The 18,876-nt window shown below is 41.3% G+C and overlaps 1 protein-coding gene across 7 annotated transcripts in view; it reads left to right on the top strand.

The window, feature by feature from the left end:
* The first annotated feature begins 12,724 nt into the window (after positions 1-12,724).
* Positions 12,725-18,876, top strand: part of PLCE1 (phospholipase C epsilon 1) — a 167,386-nt gene continuing 161,234 nt past the window's right edge. For 5 of the 7 annotated variants that reach the window (XM_075423434.1, XM_075423437.1, XM_075423435.1 and 2 more), the window contains exon 1: positions 13,393-13,519. The gene's annotated coding sequence lies outside the window, so the exon portion shown is untranslated. Of the gene's footprint in view, positions 12,816-13,392; positions 13,520-18,471; positions 18,553-18,876 lie in introns of those variants that run through there. The other 2 variants (XM_075423432.1, XM_075423433.1) reach the window with 2 other exon arrangements.

The raw sequence follows: 18,876 nt of genomic DNA, 5'->3' as shown, positions 1-18,876 counted from the left end.
CTGGTCAGCGACTATGAAGTTCTTTAATTTTTACTCTGTACTGTAACTGTTCTGTCAGTAGGTGGGGCTATCTTTTTTTAATTTAGTCCTTAATGTGTAAGATTAAGCCCTGTTAAAAATCCAAACCCATAGTTTTAGACAGTAAAAGTTTCAATACAGTGAGATGCACAATGTAAATATCTACATTTAAATAGGAATCCAAACGCTGTTGAAGCACTTCAATGACTATGTAGAATGCCGCTCAGCAACCCCCGAATGACCTCTTAAACTCTTCTCTGAGGCTTTAAACTGTGTCCTGCACCCCCTCTCAGAGCAAAACATTTTGGAGGGCACAGGGGGACTTTAGCAGTGCGCGCTCTGCAGTTTGGTGAGCTCTGGGTTGCCCCGAAACACTCCGCTGGGAGAGCAAAGCACGCTGGGCCTGCCACCTTCCTGTGAGCGTCCACGCTCTGGGAGGGCAGGTTGCAATGAAACTGGACGTCTCGTCAGTAATCGTGTTGCTGAGTATGATAAGGTCTGTATATCTGGCATATGTCCTAAGCATTCTTTATATATATATAAAAAAAAAAATAAACACAGAGATGACAACTGCATTCTTACTACCAAATTCTTTGGGGTAATTTGTGGTGAGTTAGGATGAATTTAGGCTACTGGTTCTAGTTTTGCATAGGAACAGAGCACATACGCTGCCTGGACAGCTGATCCACATGTTGTAACTATTGCCCTCTGTTTTCCTCCTGTTTGACTGGGGGATTTACAAAAATATTTTCCATTCCACTCTGATTTTTTTTTTTTTAATTTTGAGGCTGGGGTGAGACCCCTACATGGTTCTTGAGCAGGTTCTTGGTGCAGGTGCTCAGTCAGGAATGCCCTGTACATCTGCTGGCGCCTCATCCCCAGGGCCCTGCTGCCAAATGGGTCCAGTGCCAGGGTTTCCCAGTAACTGTGCTGCTCTGGTCACCACAGCACAGGGGTATGGACAGGACTGGGTGTGCTGGAAGAGCCTCTCCGGTCAGACCAGCCGACAAAACAGGGAAGTTGTGCAAGATTTTGAGCATAGATGCATAACGCTGGGAGCCTGGTAGAGTTGGGAACAGTTGTTCCAACTTCAACTTAAATTAAGGGAGAGAAATATTAGAAAGGGAGGAGGGTGACACATTTAACTACTACTGCGAGCTAGAAAAAATACTCGTTAACCTTTTTTCCATTGGAAGGTTGGCTGGAGGATTTTTTTTGCTGGTGTTAGCTGGCAGTGGTAGGTGTTCTATTTAATAGTAAGTGCTGGACAGTTTTTGGGAAGCTAAGCAATGTTAAAGGAGAGAAAAACCTTTAATATTACTTGGAAAGGCTATGTGGCAAATACCTTTTCTTTCATATAGAGTGCACTGTGAATCAGATATTAATATTTACTTTCTACTTTCCCATTCGTAATTTATTTCTTAAAACAAACATTCCTTTATACTACCATAAAAACTGTTTGGTCACTGTTGAGTTTTGATCAGGATGTGAAGGAAAATCTGTGTGCTTTTAAAAAGTAATCCTGATTGTGTCATTTTTCCACTTTACCAAAAATATTTCATGCCAACCAATGCCTTGTAATAGATGTGTGTTCAATTTCTTCATTAAACATCATCTTTATATAATGTGCAAAAGGTCCTGTGTTCTACTGTTTGTAGTAACGTACGTAGGAAGTCCATATGAAAACAGTTAGCTGACGTTCTTTACTCTTGCCATATGGCAAAACATTTTCTTCATTATTAAAAATGGAGCGTGATAAAGAAATACTACAATCAGAAATCTCCTGTGGGAGGACTACAAATAGCAAGGTAGTCTTTCCTGCCCCAGAAGCTTGGTTTGCTCGGGTGATTCATCTTACTGTTCTGCTTTGCTTGCAGGAACCACATAGCTGTAATTCCCTTGCAGTTCGTCCATTCTTAACCTGTAATAAAGGTGACTAATTTCTATTATGATGTTATCAGCACAGTTAGGTTATGTTGTATTTTCAGGGAAGGAAGGAAGCTGTGAATTTTTATTTTAAGCTATGAAAACTGTGAAACTTACAGATAAACGATATTTCCTGCATCAGCAGAACTTTTAAATTTTAATGTAAGTGCCTGTCATAAATCACCTTGACCCAGCTTTAGAGAACAGCCTCCTGTATCTCGTGTTCACTTGGGGGGGGGGGGGGGGGGGGCAAGAAAGGGGGAAGGAAAAATGTAGAGGAAAATCTTTGTTCTCTCACTGGCAAGTACTCCGCAGCAAAACTGTCCCGATGAACCCTGTCTGTGTGATTGGGTACAGATTTAACGAAGAGAAGGAACAGTTTGTTCTTTGCTGATTGTAGAAGAATACCTTTGACAGTGTGTTGCTTGGTTCAGATTACAGCTCGTATCCCAGGGTTAGAATGGAAGAAAATAGGAAAACTAGTGTTAAATCCACAATTTCGTTTCTTCAGCATGCCTTTACTGAAACCTGGGAACCTTGGTTTTGAGGTAATGGGTGCGCCTTTATGTTAGCCTGTAGCACTCCAAATGTCAGTTGTGATCAACAAACTTACACACTGTTTTCCTTGAAAGGAATCTACTTGCTGATTTAATTCGGCTCTTCTAAATTTTCTAGAGGACACTCTTATCTTTTCAAGTTTTGTGGTCTGGGCAGATACTTTGTAGCATGTTTTTCTAATTTGCTTTTGTTTCCTTTTATTGGATATTTAGTGCTTCATTTAAGGACTAAAAGCATTTTTCTGTAGTCTTTACTGATCGATTTTTGGGAGAAGACAGATTTCTTCTTTCATAAACACAAATATGTTACAGGTAGGTAATTAATGAAAAAGCGTTATCTGCGTTTCATTGCTCCCATGTAAATGTTCTTAGTGTGTTAAGAACTTCTAGGACACAAGCATGAAGGATTATGTTGCACTTTCTAAAATTACATCCTAGTTCTCTTCTCTTGACGTTAATAGATATTTTTAGGCCCCCTAATTTTTATCTGGATCACAGCAAGCTTACATAGAATTTGCTGTAAAGAACAGTGGCTACCTTCAGTTCCTCAGTTGTGCTTGGACTGTCACCTGCCAGGCGTGGAATGGAGGGTGGCTGCTGTGCTTGTACCCTTGTGGGACAGGAGTGCTGGGTGTGTAGGGACTGCACACGAAAAAGGGAATACAGCACCACGGATTGGTCAGGACAATACAAAACTCTCCTAATCCTGCCTTTAGTGACGGTTAATGTGATTTGGAGATCATCCATTTTACGCTCTCTGTCCCCTCAAATGCTCCCATCGACGGACAGCTCGCTGGGAAGCCAATGACATGTACCACACACTAGCATCTTACAAACGCGAAATCAGGAGGAGGCACCAACACTGTTCTGTCTCCAGAAATTCTAGAAATTTGTATTTTGGACAAAAGGTTTAGCAAGCTTTTCCCATACTAGCCCGTTTCCTAAACAATTTGGTTCGTTAGCAATGGTTTTACTGTCGTAATCTGGATGGCAACATTTCTGCACGTGATTTTAGGTCATTGGTTTAGAATCTGACGGTGCCTGTGTTTAGTTTTATTCTTTAGGTTCTTTTTCTTTTCCTCTCAATTTTATTTTTACACGTTGTGTGATAATTTCAGGTGTACTTGTATTGGTATGTTATCACACTTTGAGGAATTTTTTGTTAAGTTGTTTGGGACTCTCAGTATTAGATGCCTCATAAACATAGGTATTTATTTTCTTAGCTTTAGCATATGATTCCAAGTTGTAATTAGTGCCTCAGTTTTAAAGTGCACCAACATGTCTATAAAACAAAGCATATGGATATTTTGATGAAAGGAAATAGGTTTATAAAAGCAATATCTCTCTGAAAGATGCAGAGCAGATGTGGAAGGAATTATTGCGAAGAATCTCAGCCGGCATATAAAACAGAAGCTGAAGTTTATTTTGTTTTTATTATAAAAGAAAGAACAATTTACTAAGGTTCTGTTGTATTTAAGGTTACGTAAACTGAGTTGTCCAGAACTAGCTGTGAAACTACGTGCATTTAATGGAACAAGGCAGGGGTTTTCTTCTTTAAATATTTAGTGCTAGAACTTTATATTTTTATAATTTACAGTAAATTTAATGATGTTCCCTTTGGGGGGTGAAGGCTATAATAGATATTGCAAAGTTCATGTCCTTTTTATTAATTTCATGAGCAAAGAGCAAAATAGTGATTACCCTTTTTTCAGCCTGATTGTCTGGCTACTTTCATGGAAAGTCCTGGTCATATATACCCATTTCTGATAACAGGATTAACCGCAAATATTCCCATATTCTCACATTTTTAACACCTAATCAGCCAACCTGACTTTGTAGAAAACAGTAGATTATTATTTACATGCTTTTATAGATTTCAGTAAAGCATTGATGTGCCTACCAGGCTAAAACATGGGTGCTATTACAGTGCTAAAAGATTTTTCTCACTTTATTGTCCTCTTCAATTAATTTGTTCATGTAGTGCTAAGTTAGAACTGCAGTGAATTACTATTCAGTGTGAATTACTATTCATGACCTTGCAGAATAATTTGGACAGATAATGGATTTATTTCCATTTCATAAGCCTACTATTTAGAGCAATATGTTCATTATTTTTCATTCTATTGTTAGCACTTCTAAAAAGAAAGATGATGTAGCAAAAGCATATGCATCTTTTATGTCCGTAAGTATCAAAGAAATTGTTTAATTTATGTATCAATGCAATGCTGCTGGTAGTATAACTATATGTTGCTACGACAAACAGCATGTACACAAGCACAGTGACAGCAAAAGCAAATATATCAACAGAACTGCAAAGGAACTTAATCTAAGAAGCGGATTGCTTTTAAATGTAAAATTACAGAATGTAGTCTGCCATCGTTGATGGAAAAGATGGATCCTTCAACACATTAACTGTCAGATGCTCATTCTTGAGCTTTTTTTTTATATATAGTATCAAATGACAAAATAGTGGGCAAAGCAAGACCTTTTGTTACATGCCCAGAATTCACATGCGCTAGCAAATGCTAGTCAAAGCTGGCAAAAAAAAAAAAAAAGGAACTGGTTACACATTGGAATATCTGAATAGTCCAATCATATGTTTTCTTTATACTATTGATTTATTTTTGCCAGGTTAAATAACCTACTAGTTTAAATACATGTTGGAATCTACTTCAGTTCAATAGCTTTTAATGAGAAAAACAAAGAACAGCATTACATTCTCATCGGAGAGCTAAATTTGAAAAAGGCACGCAAGGGGCCAGGCTCTTTTAAACACTCTATTGTGTAACCCAAACCACCTTGGTTTCCTGAACGTTGTCTGAATTACGCTTTCTACTTGGAAGCCATCCATCTGCAATAGAAATGGGAGATCCCAAAATGCAAGAGTGATAAGGATGAAATTGCCTTTGTGTTCTGCGACATCGGAGCGAGGCTTCCCCAAACCGACGTTAACTCCTTGTAAGACACAGTTCTCAAGTTGCCCAGCAAAGACTGAAGATTGATCTAGCCCTATGAATGACATTCTCGACTCTCCTTTAATCACCTACTCCTCACCTTGCCAATTTACTTCCTTTGCCGTGTCTAAACACCATTTGGTTAAGTCATATAAATCTCTGTGTGCGTATTACCTCTTCTTCTAGGACACTAGTTTCCAAAAACAGCTGTTAAAGTTTTGTGTGTTGAGTTTTGCGTGCTCTTATTCCTGAACACATCCATTTTCCAAAAGCAAATGCGTTTTTAGGAATCATTCAGCGAACTAGTGGTATTAGTAGCTAGTGGCAGATCAAAGTGCGTTACATGTAAGGTCATTCCTCCAAATTTGTAAGATGTCTTCTTGCAGGTACTTGCATAAGGTAGGGGAATATAATAAATGTGAAACAAACACATGATGAAGGCATTCAGAGTACGTGAATTCAGAAATATGTTTTTACTAGATTGAACAGCAAAAGTTGCCAGTTACTTTTACTTAAACTCTACCCTAATTCATAAAAATGATAAATGAGTTTATATAAGCTTTTATATATTTAGATTTTGTTACATAAAATTTAACGTCCCCACATCAGACTGTAAAAAGCGCTACCTAAATGTCTCCTTTCAGGATGAGGCAAACTTTCAGCTGAATTGTGTATGCCAACATTATACAAAACATTTGTCTGTTCTGCAGCCTTTGTATGTAAGTGATTCCAGCAACTGGAGTTTTTATTGGAAAGCTAGAAGTAACTTAGATACGCTTGGGGTTTTTTACAAGGTCTATAATGTTTCTTCTCAACTAGTCTTGGAAGAATCAGGTAATACCCAGGTTAGTACTTTAAAACAGATGTCAGTTTCCGCAAAATGTACTTTTATTCTGATATTACCAGTTTCAAGAAGGTTGTGTATTACATGCAAAAGTCTCATATTTTGATGCTAAGATTGTATAGCAATAAGAAGTAGGATTTGCTTATTTCAAATATCAAAGTTGTAATTAAAGCTTAATGTTAGTCTTGAGCTGATAATCTTTCATCTACAGGCATATCCTTTAAGAGTATCTAGAGAAACAGCAGAAAATAATATGGCTGCGGACATTAAACTTTGTGTGTATGCACAATAAATAGGTAACACACAAAATGGCCTTATTTGGCTATAGTAAGAATACATGTTTTCTGTAGCACAAAAGACAAGTTATACTAATATCAAACAGCAGAACTGAGTCCTAAAAGAAGCACAACCTGTTGGAAAAGGCAACAAAATTCTTGGCAACTTTATGCAATTCTGTCCTTATATCCTCCATGTTTTTAACAATTAAAATTCTTGAGATGTGTGTGTATTATATATCTGTGCAAAGGAACAATTTTTGCCAAATTTCCACAGGAAAACTCCACGAGATTTTGGGTTAAACTTTTTACGTAGAGGGCACTTTGAATCATCCGACATGTAGTATCTTAATACTAAGAAGTGTAAAAATACTTACATACTTTGTAACTACATGTTTTCTAATATTATTGCCCACTGTGTAGGTACTGAAGTTTTTCAGCTTTTAAAAGAAAACAAACAGATGTTTAAAATGTCCTGTGGCTTGAACAGTTCTGGTTGGTTACCTCAACAAATTCTTGTGTTGGTTCTTGGGTTTGGTCAAATGTACACTACAGCAGGTTGCTAGTAAAGGAACTGAACATTAAATTGACCCTGTGGACTGGTTGTTGTTTAGACATAGGCATTAAGGACAATACAGGTTTTATAATTTATTACATAACTCATTGTCCTGGCTGCTTGTTTAAAGTGACGACAGAGCATGGCCAAGTCAGCTCATTTGTTGGTTTGTGGATGAAGTGAATCCTCGAGCACAATAATCATTTGGTATCCAAGCTAAAGGCACAATTATGAGGCGACAGAACTGCCTTTTGGTAAAGCTTCCCTGAAAATGTCCATCAGGAGAAACAAGCCTGGAAACAAAATACTGTTCATCAGGATTAATCAGGTGAACCTGAACAGTTAATGGGGTTATAAAAAAAAAAATCTAATGAGCTTAGATGAATCAAGCTTTAGTGTTTTGATGCTCAGAACAATGTTCCGTCCTGGTTGGGCCATGCAGTTTCATTCAAAAAACAACACATTTTATCATTATAGATGTATTAAAGACTTTACTGTGCATTTGAGGAACTTTATATGAGGAAAGTAATACAGCAAGGCTTCTCAATACATTTGCATTAAGGCTGTATAATTTGATTTGGAATGTCAGTGTTTATTGCTTGCACTTAGATATTGCTAATATTTATGAACTATTCTTGACCCCCGAATTCTCATAGATTAATCCATTAATAGATTTATAATTTCCATCTTCTGTTTTTTAGGGACAATTAACAGAAAATTATGGTTTAGTATTCAATTTTATTTGGTTTAGTAACTTTATTAATTTACTATTATTAACACTTTGTTTGACTTCCATTGTCCCTGAACTGTAATATGAAGTAAACAAAAGTTATACCTCCAGCGTTTTGAAGACCTCTATTCTAATATAGTCTCTAACTTTTAAAAAACTGTCATGAAATAATGGTGTAGCAAAAATCGATACTAAAAATATAGCTAAGTTATACGATGGGAATACAGTTGAGGTGTAAAAGGCTTCCTTTAGTATGAGCTATATCCACTGAAATATGGAATTTGTCAGATGAAAACTTGTATAGCCAAAAAAGTGATAATGCAATTATTCCATTTTTATAATTAATTATCCTTATCAGAAATGTTTTATCTTAGAGATATTTGAAAATAATGTATGGGGGTTTTTTTGAAGTTTACTTCAAAACCTTTTGTATCTCTTCCAAAAACTAATTGGAAGACAACTTTACTAATGATTCGAAAGTCAAGTAGCTGATGTCAATTCCAAAACTCTGTTTCAGCTTACTAGTCTTTTTAAACAGTTATTTATTTTATCTAGTGTGGTTTTTTTAATTCCTAACTGAAATGTCAGAAAGTCTTTGAGCATGTTGATTAGGATTTGAGAACTGCCCCTGTGACTGCTGGTGTTTATAATAGTCAGATGGGCAAAACAAGACTTCACACCACATGAAGTGACATAAAATCTGTAACATAGTTACAAAGCCCCCAGAAACATTCGTAGACTAGGAGGCTTGATACGGAACCTCCAGTCCAGAGTTAATAACTTAAAAGCAATCTCTGAAATTCAAGTAGTTTGTCTTCCATATATTTATTATTTTGAATCAGTATATAAATTGTACTGGTTTTGATCATTTATCTAGCAATCACAATAAAACAGTCTCAAAATTGGGCTTTTACTAAAATAGTAGTTGTCTCAACTGACACCGTCTTTCTGTAAAAATTCCTCTCATAAGGCAGAATCCCTGTATGATTGAAATAGAATTGTGCTTTATAGGGAGAGCTGAGCTGTCCTGACGGAGCAGTCACTGCCCTGCGTCCATGAGCTGTACTTGTGTAGAATGGTAGTTGGTCTAATGGAAGGAAGGAATTAATTGCAGATAAGGCCTACATGTTCCTTCACAAGAAAAGTTGCTATCCCTTAGTAAATCAACAAAAATTTTGCTGTACTGAAACCAGAGTGCAGTTAAGAAAACACTCTCAGTCCTTATTTTCATGTGTTTCTGATTTTCTTTTAGAATTTCTGTTTGCATGTGCACAAGCATGCGTGCTTTTCTTTAGTCCTAGCTGAAGGGTGAATTTTGGAGCAAAGCCCAAGGAAAATCCTTCTGGCTATTTTTTAAAATTAAAAGCATATTTCAAGTGTTTTATGTAATTTGTTAAATAAAATTTGTTTGAAAATATTGCTATAGAATACCACAATTAAAGACAAAATATTCCTTTCTACCTTATACTGCAGAGTTTAGGCAAGCAATGCATCGCTCCAACTGGGCACAGAAAAAAAGCCAGGTATTCTTGAGTACTGATCCTATCACTGTAGCCCCTTTTTCTTCCTGACATTGAGAAAATTGCCCAAGTAAACTCACATTGCCTTAGTTTCCCCATCTGTATAATGCGAATAATACCATCTTGCAGGAATGTGTGGAATCTAATATTTATGCATCACTTTGAAGTTCATCTTTAAATCAAATTTGTAACCCAGACTCCAAAATACATGGTTGGTAGCAGACCATTAGCTGGTCAGAGCTAAAAGACGCATCACTATTTCCAAAAGTCCTATGTTTTTCTCTACCTACAAATACTATACGTAGAATCATAGGTTAGTGGAACTTCATATCTGAATCTCCACCTTGAGCTTGTGTCTTCACGTTGTGTTGCTAGTGAGCCTAGCAATATAGTAAATTTGAGCTGGATGTGTTGTCTTTCTACATTGTCAGGCCTGAGGGAGTAGGGTACAGCGTGATGACTAACAGTTAGCTCTCATGAAAACACAGTGGACACTGCTGTACGATGAGAGAAGGGAAAATCACAGCATTCTCAAAGCACTTTCTGCCCAGCTGAGAATATTAAAAAGAAACCGTGACCCACAAGTCAAGTCCAGTGCACCAAAAACCAGTTTCTTCGTCTGTGTAGTGCTGAGGTCGTCAAGCAACTCAAAATTCACTTCTGCAAAACGCGGGCACAGGAATTCCCTTCGGAGGAAGCGGAGTCCTGGATGAGCGCCTGCAGACTTCTCCCACCTCGGGAACAAATTCATTATGAAAGAAGGTCAGTGACATTTGTTAAGGGGAGTTACTTCTGTTGTGTGTACAACCAGGAAGAGAGGTCCAAAACCAAAGAATCTCGCAGTAACAGAGGCAAACAGATTACCCACGGAACTATTCTAGCAGGCAGCTTTCCAACGTGCCACCAAGGAAATGAGGTTCTTCCCAAGTAGATCTGCTTGCAGCTTCTCAGACCATCTGCTTCTGTCAGAATGGAAAAAAGATGGCTTGTCTCAACCATAAATGTGTAACTGGATTGCAAATTCTTCTTTCTCATGATCTGTGTATAACTTCTGACATGTTTATAAAGAAGGAAATCACATTAAAAACATTAATTAGCAGCCTATCTTAGTTGGATATATCTAGACACATTATTCCTTCATATTTAAATTTTTCTCAGTCCACAATGCTTTTCAGGGATGAAATTTCTGAACTATCAATTGCATAAATACATTTTAGGAAGAGAGCAGCAACGTTGGCAGTCCTGCAGCTCTGTAATCTTGGTGATTTCTTCTTTCCTACAGTATTCAGAGAAGTGACTGTCATCCCGGAGGAAACGAGCATCTGATGATTTTGTAGAGGCACCTGTCACCATTGTGTCTGACTTACAACTTTGTTACTTACTTTGTTGTAAGTCAGATACATTATACAGATACAGTTATAAGTTTTTTGATATCTGCCATTATCATAGTGTTTGCAGATCTTGCCATTATTAAACAATGTTCCTGCGTCCCAGTGAATTTACACGTGAGGAGCTGGGTCTCAGAAAGAGATCCTTAATGCAGCAAGATTGCTTGAGCATGTTATTGATCCCTGGTATGCTAAGCTGGCATTGACATGTGCCTGAAGTTAGTCAGATGCCATAGCCTTCTGTCGAGTCAAGGGTATGGTGATTTGTCCAAATTTTCCATTCTGTAAAATGTATCACTTTCTTTTCAGTACGGGGTACCTTTTATTGTCGGAGTTTTGTAACCTGAAAAAAAATAAAGCATGAACACATTGTGAAGGAAAATTTATATGTATTTTCCACTGGAATAATGTGATAGTAACTTTCCTGCACTCTTTAAAACTGGAAAAGCAGTGAGAACCTGGAAAAAGCTTCCATGGAAAGGTTCCTGTTGCCTGTGTGTTTAGAGGATAATTCATTGTCACTGTTGCAGTGCTGAAAATGCATCGCATGATTTGTTATGAAGTAGTTACTATGCCTCTGGCACTAACGAAATGTAAAGTACATTGAAGTATTATTAATTGAATGTATTTTTGGGTCAATATTCAGTATATGAACATATGGAAGTACTGAAAAAGATGCAGATCAGACCAAACATGGGTTGGAAAAGAATAGATTGACTACTCAAATTTTACTTTTTGCAAACTATTGTGTTACGGCATTGTTTATGGATAGTACTATATGCAGCGAATGAAATCTGGGCCACAGGCAAAGGAAATACATTTTCTGCAGGACTCAGATTTTATCCAATATGTACTGTATTTCAGTATAGAATGATGAATGTTGTAAGTTAATTAACTGAATTAGTTCAGACTGGCCATGTCTCATGCCTCCTAAGCAAGAAATGATTTTGATGTTATGCTGCTAAAAAGCCTGAGGTGCTTTGCAGTAGTGGATGTATTTTCTGTCACTATTCTAATAGTCAGAACCTGTAAGCCACTGCAAGTCCAAGAGTAAATAATAAATGTAAAGCCAGGAGGTAGCAAGTGAATCCATACAATAACACTATATCTGTCCTTATTTGTTACCGCCCCTCCCTGCCCCCCAATTTTTTGAAAATGCGTAACTTCTGTAGATTTTGAGTGGGTAATCTCACTGAGTTTTTGGATGTGCTTCTTGAACTGCTAATAGACTTTCTCCACTGTGGTTGCTATCTACAGGGCATCAATACTATGGCCCGTGTGTCACCCTCACGAGACAATCGTGTTTGCTGAGGTAACAGAGTAGAGCACACAGTAATAAATCCGACTTCCAAGCTTTCGGATTTGTTCTTCCTTCAGAAAACAGCACCACAAGTTCCTGGCACTGGAAGAGAACGAAGTAAGTTAACTGCAAGTTTTACAGCCCTGCAGCAGGACACAACCTCCACATGCCTTAGGAATCGGTGCCCTTCGCATGAACACCTCCAGAAGAAATCCGTGTTACCTACGGCCGGCTTCCTCCTCTTTAAAAAACGAGAATGCTTCCTCTGAAGCGAAGGTTTGCGAGGGTTTTCTCGCTCTCCTGCTCTGGGCGGACAAGGTGGCACGCAAAGGCGCACGGCCGAGCCCACCGAACCCGCGTTTCCCGCAGCGCCGATGGAAGCGGGGCAGCTCTCCCCCCTCGGCGCCCTCAGGCTCCGCTCGCTCGTCGCGGGGGCAATGGCGGGGCAGGGGGCTGCGCCCCTCCCCCCGCCCCCCAGCCGGGGCCGTGGTCCCGCCGCGCCAGCGGGGCTGAGGGGGGGGGGGCACCTTATGCGCGGCCGCCGCTGCCGGGCAGGGGGCGCGGGGGCCGCTCCGACATTCCGATGCGGTGAGGCAGCCGCGGCCCGGCCCGCCCCCGCCCCGGCCCCGGCCCCGGCCCGGAGGGCGCGCACGGCGGTGGCGCTGGACCGGCTCCCGCGGCGGGGGACGGCGCCTTTCCTCAGCGGAGCGGAGGCGCGGGGCGGGGGCGCGCCGGCCGTTGGCGGAGGTAGGAGCAAGGCCGTCCCGGCGGGACGGGACCCGGGGTGCGCTCTCTGCCGTCGGGGGTCCGCGCTGCGGGCGCCGTCTGCTCTTTCACGAGCAGTCACGCACACGGGGGGGGAAGCAGCTGTACTTCAGGGACGCTGCTGCCGCCAAACCCGAGCCCCGAGCGGCGGTGGGCGGCCGCCGCGGACCCACGCATCGCCCTGAGGCGCCGGCGCGCGGTGCTGCTGCGGGACGCGCGCCCATGGCGGCGGGGGGGGGGGGGGGGAAGCTGCAAAGCCCAGGCGAGCTGCGCGGCCACCGGCGCCCGCCCCGCCGCGGTGCCTCGCGCGCGGAGGACGACCGTGCCCCGTGTCCCCGCCGGGGCAGCCGTCGAGCCGGAGGACCTCCTCTCCCCGCCGCCGAGGAGGTGCGGCCCCAGGGGAACCCGCCCCGGCGGCCCCGCGGCTGAGCCAGCTGGCGGCGGGGCCCCGCGGCCCCTCCCCCCCCATCCCCGGCCCGGCGGGGCGGTGCGCGCCCGCAGCCCCCGCCCCCGGCCCGCTGGGGTAGGCGCCTCGCTCCCTCCGCCGCCCCGGGCAGCGGCGGCCGTGGAGCGCTGGCGAGGCGGGGCGGCCCCGACCCTCAGACCGCTCCGCCGCCGAGGCCGCGCCGCCGCTGGAGCCGCCGGCTGGCCCGAGGAGGAGGAAGATGCCGGGGGGGCGCTGAAAGGTGCGTCCCCTGCTCACCCCCGCCCGCTCTCACGGGCTTCTTCCTCGGTTCCCGAGCGAGCCTGGCGCTTCCCCGGGGGCTCCCTGGGGCGGGGACCCGGTCCCTCCGGCCCCGGCGGAGGGCTGCCCGCTGCGGCCGTGCCCGCGGACGGGCGGGGGCTCTGCTTTCGGCCGTGCTCCGCAGCCCCGGCGGCACCACCCCGTGGCCCCCGCTGCCCGCGCCCTCCCACTGACCTTTGCTTCGGGGCTTCCCCCCCCCTGCTGCGGGAGGGCTCGGGAACATCCCAAGTGCAGAAGCGAATTGGGGTGGGCTGCACTTATCCGCCGTGCTATAAATTGTTATAAATTCATCCCTCACTTTCCTTGCTCTCTCTTTTTTTTCTTTTTTCACCCGTTTTGATTGTACCAACAGTTATTTTTTCCCATTAAAGCCTGGCTAATTGTAGTCCGCCAGGAGCAGTTGAGCTTGTGGGAGACCTGGCGCTGGATGGAGCCTCTGGCTGCGAGGGGCAGGGGTGGGGTCGCCTCCCCCCCCCCCCGGGGGTCTCTGCGAGCCCCTCTTGCGGGCACGCTGCGGGCCTTGGCACCCAGGCGCTGAGGGCGAACACATTCCTTCCAGCTGCAGACTTCTCTTTGGCCTGCTCAGTGGAGTGCGGTTGAGTTACAAAGACTCTTAAGTCTGCAAACACTTGGAGAAGTGATTTCACCGGAGTGTTTGTAGGATCAGGACAAAAGTGGCTGGGCGTGATGCTTATCGGTTCTGCTGCACGCTCTTGGGATGCCACCAGCACAGGTGGTACGGAGAAGAGCCTCTACAGGTGGCTGCGAACTCGGCTTCCGATAAAGGAACTCCGAGAGCTGGGCGGAGTGGCAGAGAAATGCATGAAAGATCAGTGTGCTTCAAGGGAACAGTCAAACCTTTCGTGTTTTGCAGTAAGGCACTTGTGTGAGGAGCAGGTTGGGCTTAATGTTGTGTTCATGCGACAAAAGTTTGCTAATATTTCAGACCTGTGTGTTTTATATGTTTGTGTATTTGAAAGGGGATCGGAAAACCTTCCAATTATGAAAAAGTCATTTAGCAATTACTGCAAAGCAGTGACCATTATGTAGTTTAAGAAGTCATGCGTTTCCAACTACAGATAATCATCTTTCATCCATGGTATATCATCTTGTGAAAAGTCAATGGCAAGCAACCGATGTTTGTGATCGTTACAAAAACAAAATGAAAAACACCTAAACAAATCTGGGAGCAATGAAACAAACGAGGTGAAACCAGAAACAGACGTGACATTTTGTGTAGTAGGAAATGCTTCAGAGAGAAATGACCAAATCATAAAAGACCGTGTCCAGGCCATGCATAAATTCGCAGAGGATTACTAGAGTCTTTCTTAGTTCTCTAAATAGAATTTATTCATGCTCTGCCATATTGAATTATTAATCTAGTATACTGTAATGCGTTCGTTCCTATTTTCACATATGGTAAGAAGTTTGTTATTAAGACTTTGTGACTGCAGACCAGACACTGCAGTTCCTGTCCTCTCAGTTCAAATTAATTTGATGTCGTGCATCTTAACCAATAAAAGTGTGGTGTTCAAGCCAGAGCTCCAACAATCTAATAAGGAAAAAAACCAAAACCCCGAAGTAAAACCTTCAGGTTGAAGAAACAAGAAAGCCCTACTGCAGAACAAAAAATTTCTGAAAACTGTATTTGCTGGAAATCATAGAATAAGTTCATGAAAGAGATAATAAGATAATTTGAGGTTTGGGAGATTTGTAAAATGAGAAAAAGGAATTGTCTACATTTAGGTTATCCAAAAGAATGTTGTGAAACGATTTGAACACTGGAAGTACCCATAGAAGAGAGTATTTCTTTTATCAAAGGGCTGTTCTATTTAAGAGAAGGATGAATATTAAGATCCACTGACTAGAACCTGCACTGAAATCCAGCATAGATGCAAGGCACATGTTGAAAAGTGACAGTTGTAACTGTTCCTCAAGGTTTGTGGTAAATTCATAATGGTTGGAAACATTTAGCTCAAGTTAGCAGCTCTTCTTTTTTGGAGAACAGCAGCTGTAATTTAGCAATAGTTCTTGGATTTGAAACAAGAATTAGTTAAAGGAAGACTTTGGTTATAAAGGAGGCAAAAAGCAATTAATCTGTTACTTCATTAGAAGTCCATGATTTGCATAGGGATTTTTCGTTAAACATTAAAACCAAGTTGTTTTTTGTTTGGTTTTTTTTTTAGTGATCAGCTTAATTTCTCATCATATTTACAAAAGTATTCCTTTAAGATTTTCTTCTTATGAAGGACCACACATTGGAACAAGGGTGGTTGTTTTGCTTTCTGTTTGTACAGCACCTACCACAGAATGAGTATTGGCTTATGGCTATGAGCCCTAAACTTTATAAATGACAATGATAGTATTATTAGCAGTAATTTACATCTTTTTTGCATATACTTTTCAAAAATATCAGTAACTGAAACATTGGAACGAATCATGCTGCTCCAGCATGGACAGACTTATTCTCACGCCTGTTCACAATGCAGCCATTGATGGTTTCATTTGAGTAATGGCTATCATTTGGTTATGCAGACAGCAGGTTAATGGCTGCCTGTACCTTTAGTATGCAGTTTGATTAATTTTTAAATAGTATTTTTCCTTGTGGCTCTGTTTTAGAAAGCTGTTGGCATGCTAACCTGAAATTGGTGTTTTTGCTTAGGTTAATTCTGTCCCTTCTTGAGCCTTAATCTCATTTAGAAGAGAGTTGTTGCACGTGTACTTGAGGGCCTACATGGCTGAGTATGTGTTATATGAGAGCAGTCCAGCTTACTCTGCATACCGCTTTATTTGTCTTGGCAAACCTATATGTGTATCTGCTTGTGGGTGGGGTTTCCATAGTCATGGTTCTGCCAGATATTGGTCATATTTCACTCTTTGATTTTTTTTTTTCTTTGACAAAATGACAAAAATGTCCATCTACTGAAATGAGACTGATGTTTAAGAACTGAGGATAAAGTGGTGACAGCTTTTCTTTGCATTTCCAATATTGGGAGCTCTCTAATCTTTTTCTTCTGTTATAAGGCTGTCACTGTGGGATCAAAGTCTGGTCCTTTGGTGGTTTCGTATGCTTTGTCATGCTGACATCTCTTGTGCTAAACTTAATTAATGTCACTGATTTTAAGTTATGCCATCCACAATACTCTCTTCTTACTGCCCAGTCATTCATAAATAATCCAACATATTCAAACAAAAGCTAGATGTGCCATCACTTACTGAAAACTGGTAAAGTGCAACAGCTTGAAAGAATGATCTCAGTGCTTCACCAGAATTATCATTCCTCCAGAGCCTGCTGCGTTTCTCCAATTTATCAAGTGTCAGTGATGGTGCCGCAGGTAATGCCAGCTCTTTCAGTGAATGATTTAAAGTAGCAGGGACACACACCTTGTGGAATATGTGACATGCCCCAGAGAGCTGCCTTCTGTGTTCTTTGCAGCCGAAACACTTACGTACTCCAGCATAACGTTTGAGTATGGAGACAGCGTAGGCTTGAGTCTTGTAGAAGGAAGTGTATTCTGTAGGCCAGTATATTTACCGTAATATTTTACTCGCAGTAGTCTGAGGGATATCATAATAGTTTAAATAGGCTGTCCACTCTGGGATACTTTTTATTTTATATTGCTATCAGTAAGTAAAATTTAATAATTTGTTAAGACGTTTCAGTGGAGCCACTCATAAAAAAAATTAAACATATTATTGTATTTTGTTGGAATATTTAATAAGTAATAAAAAACCAGAATAGGTATTTTCCGTATTCTTTGTTACTTGTTTAAATGTTTTAAATGAGACACAGAAAGTGGAAAGTTAAAGCTACCATTTGAAAACATTTATTTTTGGGGTAATGGTTTTATTCTATTAGTATGCACAAGTGCTGCATAACTTGCATCTAATAATAGTGTGTTTTCTTAAACAGATGACTCTCCAGTTGCATTGACCTTGCCTTGTGTAGTAGGACCTTGCTGTCTGCTGTTTCAGACAGCGCTCTGATGTGAGCCCTCTCCTCCCACAGTATTTTTCTCTGTCTGTGCTACAGCATATGGCAAGAATGCTGCTGTAGTGATCTCTGGTATTTGAGGTTTTTGTTGCACTGCATCTTCTTTCTAACATTCCCATAGTGCATTCCTTTACTCCACGTACAAAGCTCTCTTGCTTCGAAGAGGTGAATTTCTTTCTGTATCAGTGCAAGTGTCTTTCAGCAGCGTTTGGGGAATCCCAACTTGGTTTCCCTTTGGAATTTAGCGAGATAAAAAGGGATCATGTAGCACAGTAGCTACTGTTTTGTGCACTACCAGCAGTTCACATTAAATAACAACCTGTAGATTTCCTCTGAGCTTTCTTGACACAAATGCCTCCTTTTTAATTCCTTTAGGGTTGCTACAGTTGTTTTGGATTACAACTGTGTACCAAATTGCACAGGAAAAAGAAAACCCACTGTTTTAGTATCCAGGCTGAATTGCCCTCTGAAGACAGTGTTCTGCTTGTGGTCAAATTTTAGGTAATTTTCATACTCTGACATTTTTCAAAGATTATTTTCAACCATCTAGTTATTGTTGAGTTTGGACAAGTATGTTAACATGCATTTATAATCAGATTGTTTCGTTGGTGGGCAGATATTTCTAAGAGTTGGTTAGTATTTTTCTAACTTTTACTAGGAAAAAAAACCCTTTTTTTGAGACTTTCAAATATATCACATGTTCTGTGAGTACCAAAAGGTGTGGAAAAATACTCGGTTTGCAGTTGTTTCTTGTGAAAGCCTCAAGTTTCTGCTTGCTCTGTGTTCAACAGGCTTGTGGGAAGCAGTAAAAGCAGAGGAATATCTATCCAAGGCTGCCACCCTCTAGATTTCTGGCTGTGGGAGAGAGGCTGACAAACCTGCCTCCCTGTTTGGATCTGTAATTCACATTCGCTCTTCAGCTACACCATGGGCTGCTTTGCTGTAATGTCTGGAGTGACAAAGGTGTCAAAGAGTACCAGGTAGATAACGCTGCTTGAAGTCTTTCCTATTATGGTACTTCTGCGTTTTTCAGACTGAAAGTATTTCTTAATGTGGCTCTAAAGAGCCCTTGAAATTTTTCAGTGTAGCTGTTACTTTTGTGAATGGTCTGTTGTTTGCATTTTTCCCCCAAAGAACGAAGTGGAGATACAAAAAGGGGAGAATTTTGCATAATTACCTTTGCTTTGTTGTGATGGCACCTTTTTTTTTTTTTCTTATTTTCTTAGTAGTGAATTTATGGAGGAGACAACAAAACCAGAAACAATAAAATCAAGTGGTTGGATAGCTGCTTATGTTGGAAGTAT

The sequence above is a fragment of the Opisthocomus hoazin genome, chromosome 6, assembly GCF_030867145.1.
Source record: "Opisthocomus hoazin isolate bOpiHoa1 chromosome 6, bOpiHoa1.hap1, whole genome shotgun sequence".
Taxonomy (NCBI): domain Eukaryota; kingdom Metazoa; phylum Chordata; class Aves; order Opisthocomiformes; family Opisthocomidae; genus Opisthocomus; species Opisthocomus hoazin.
Note: the sequence above shows the minus strand (reverse complement) of the source record. Positions and strands in the feature narration are given on the sequence as shown.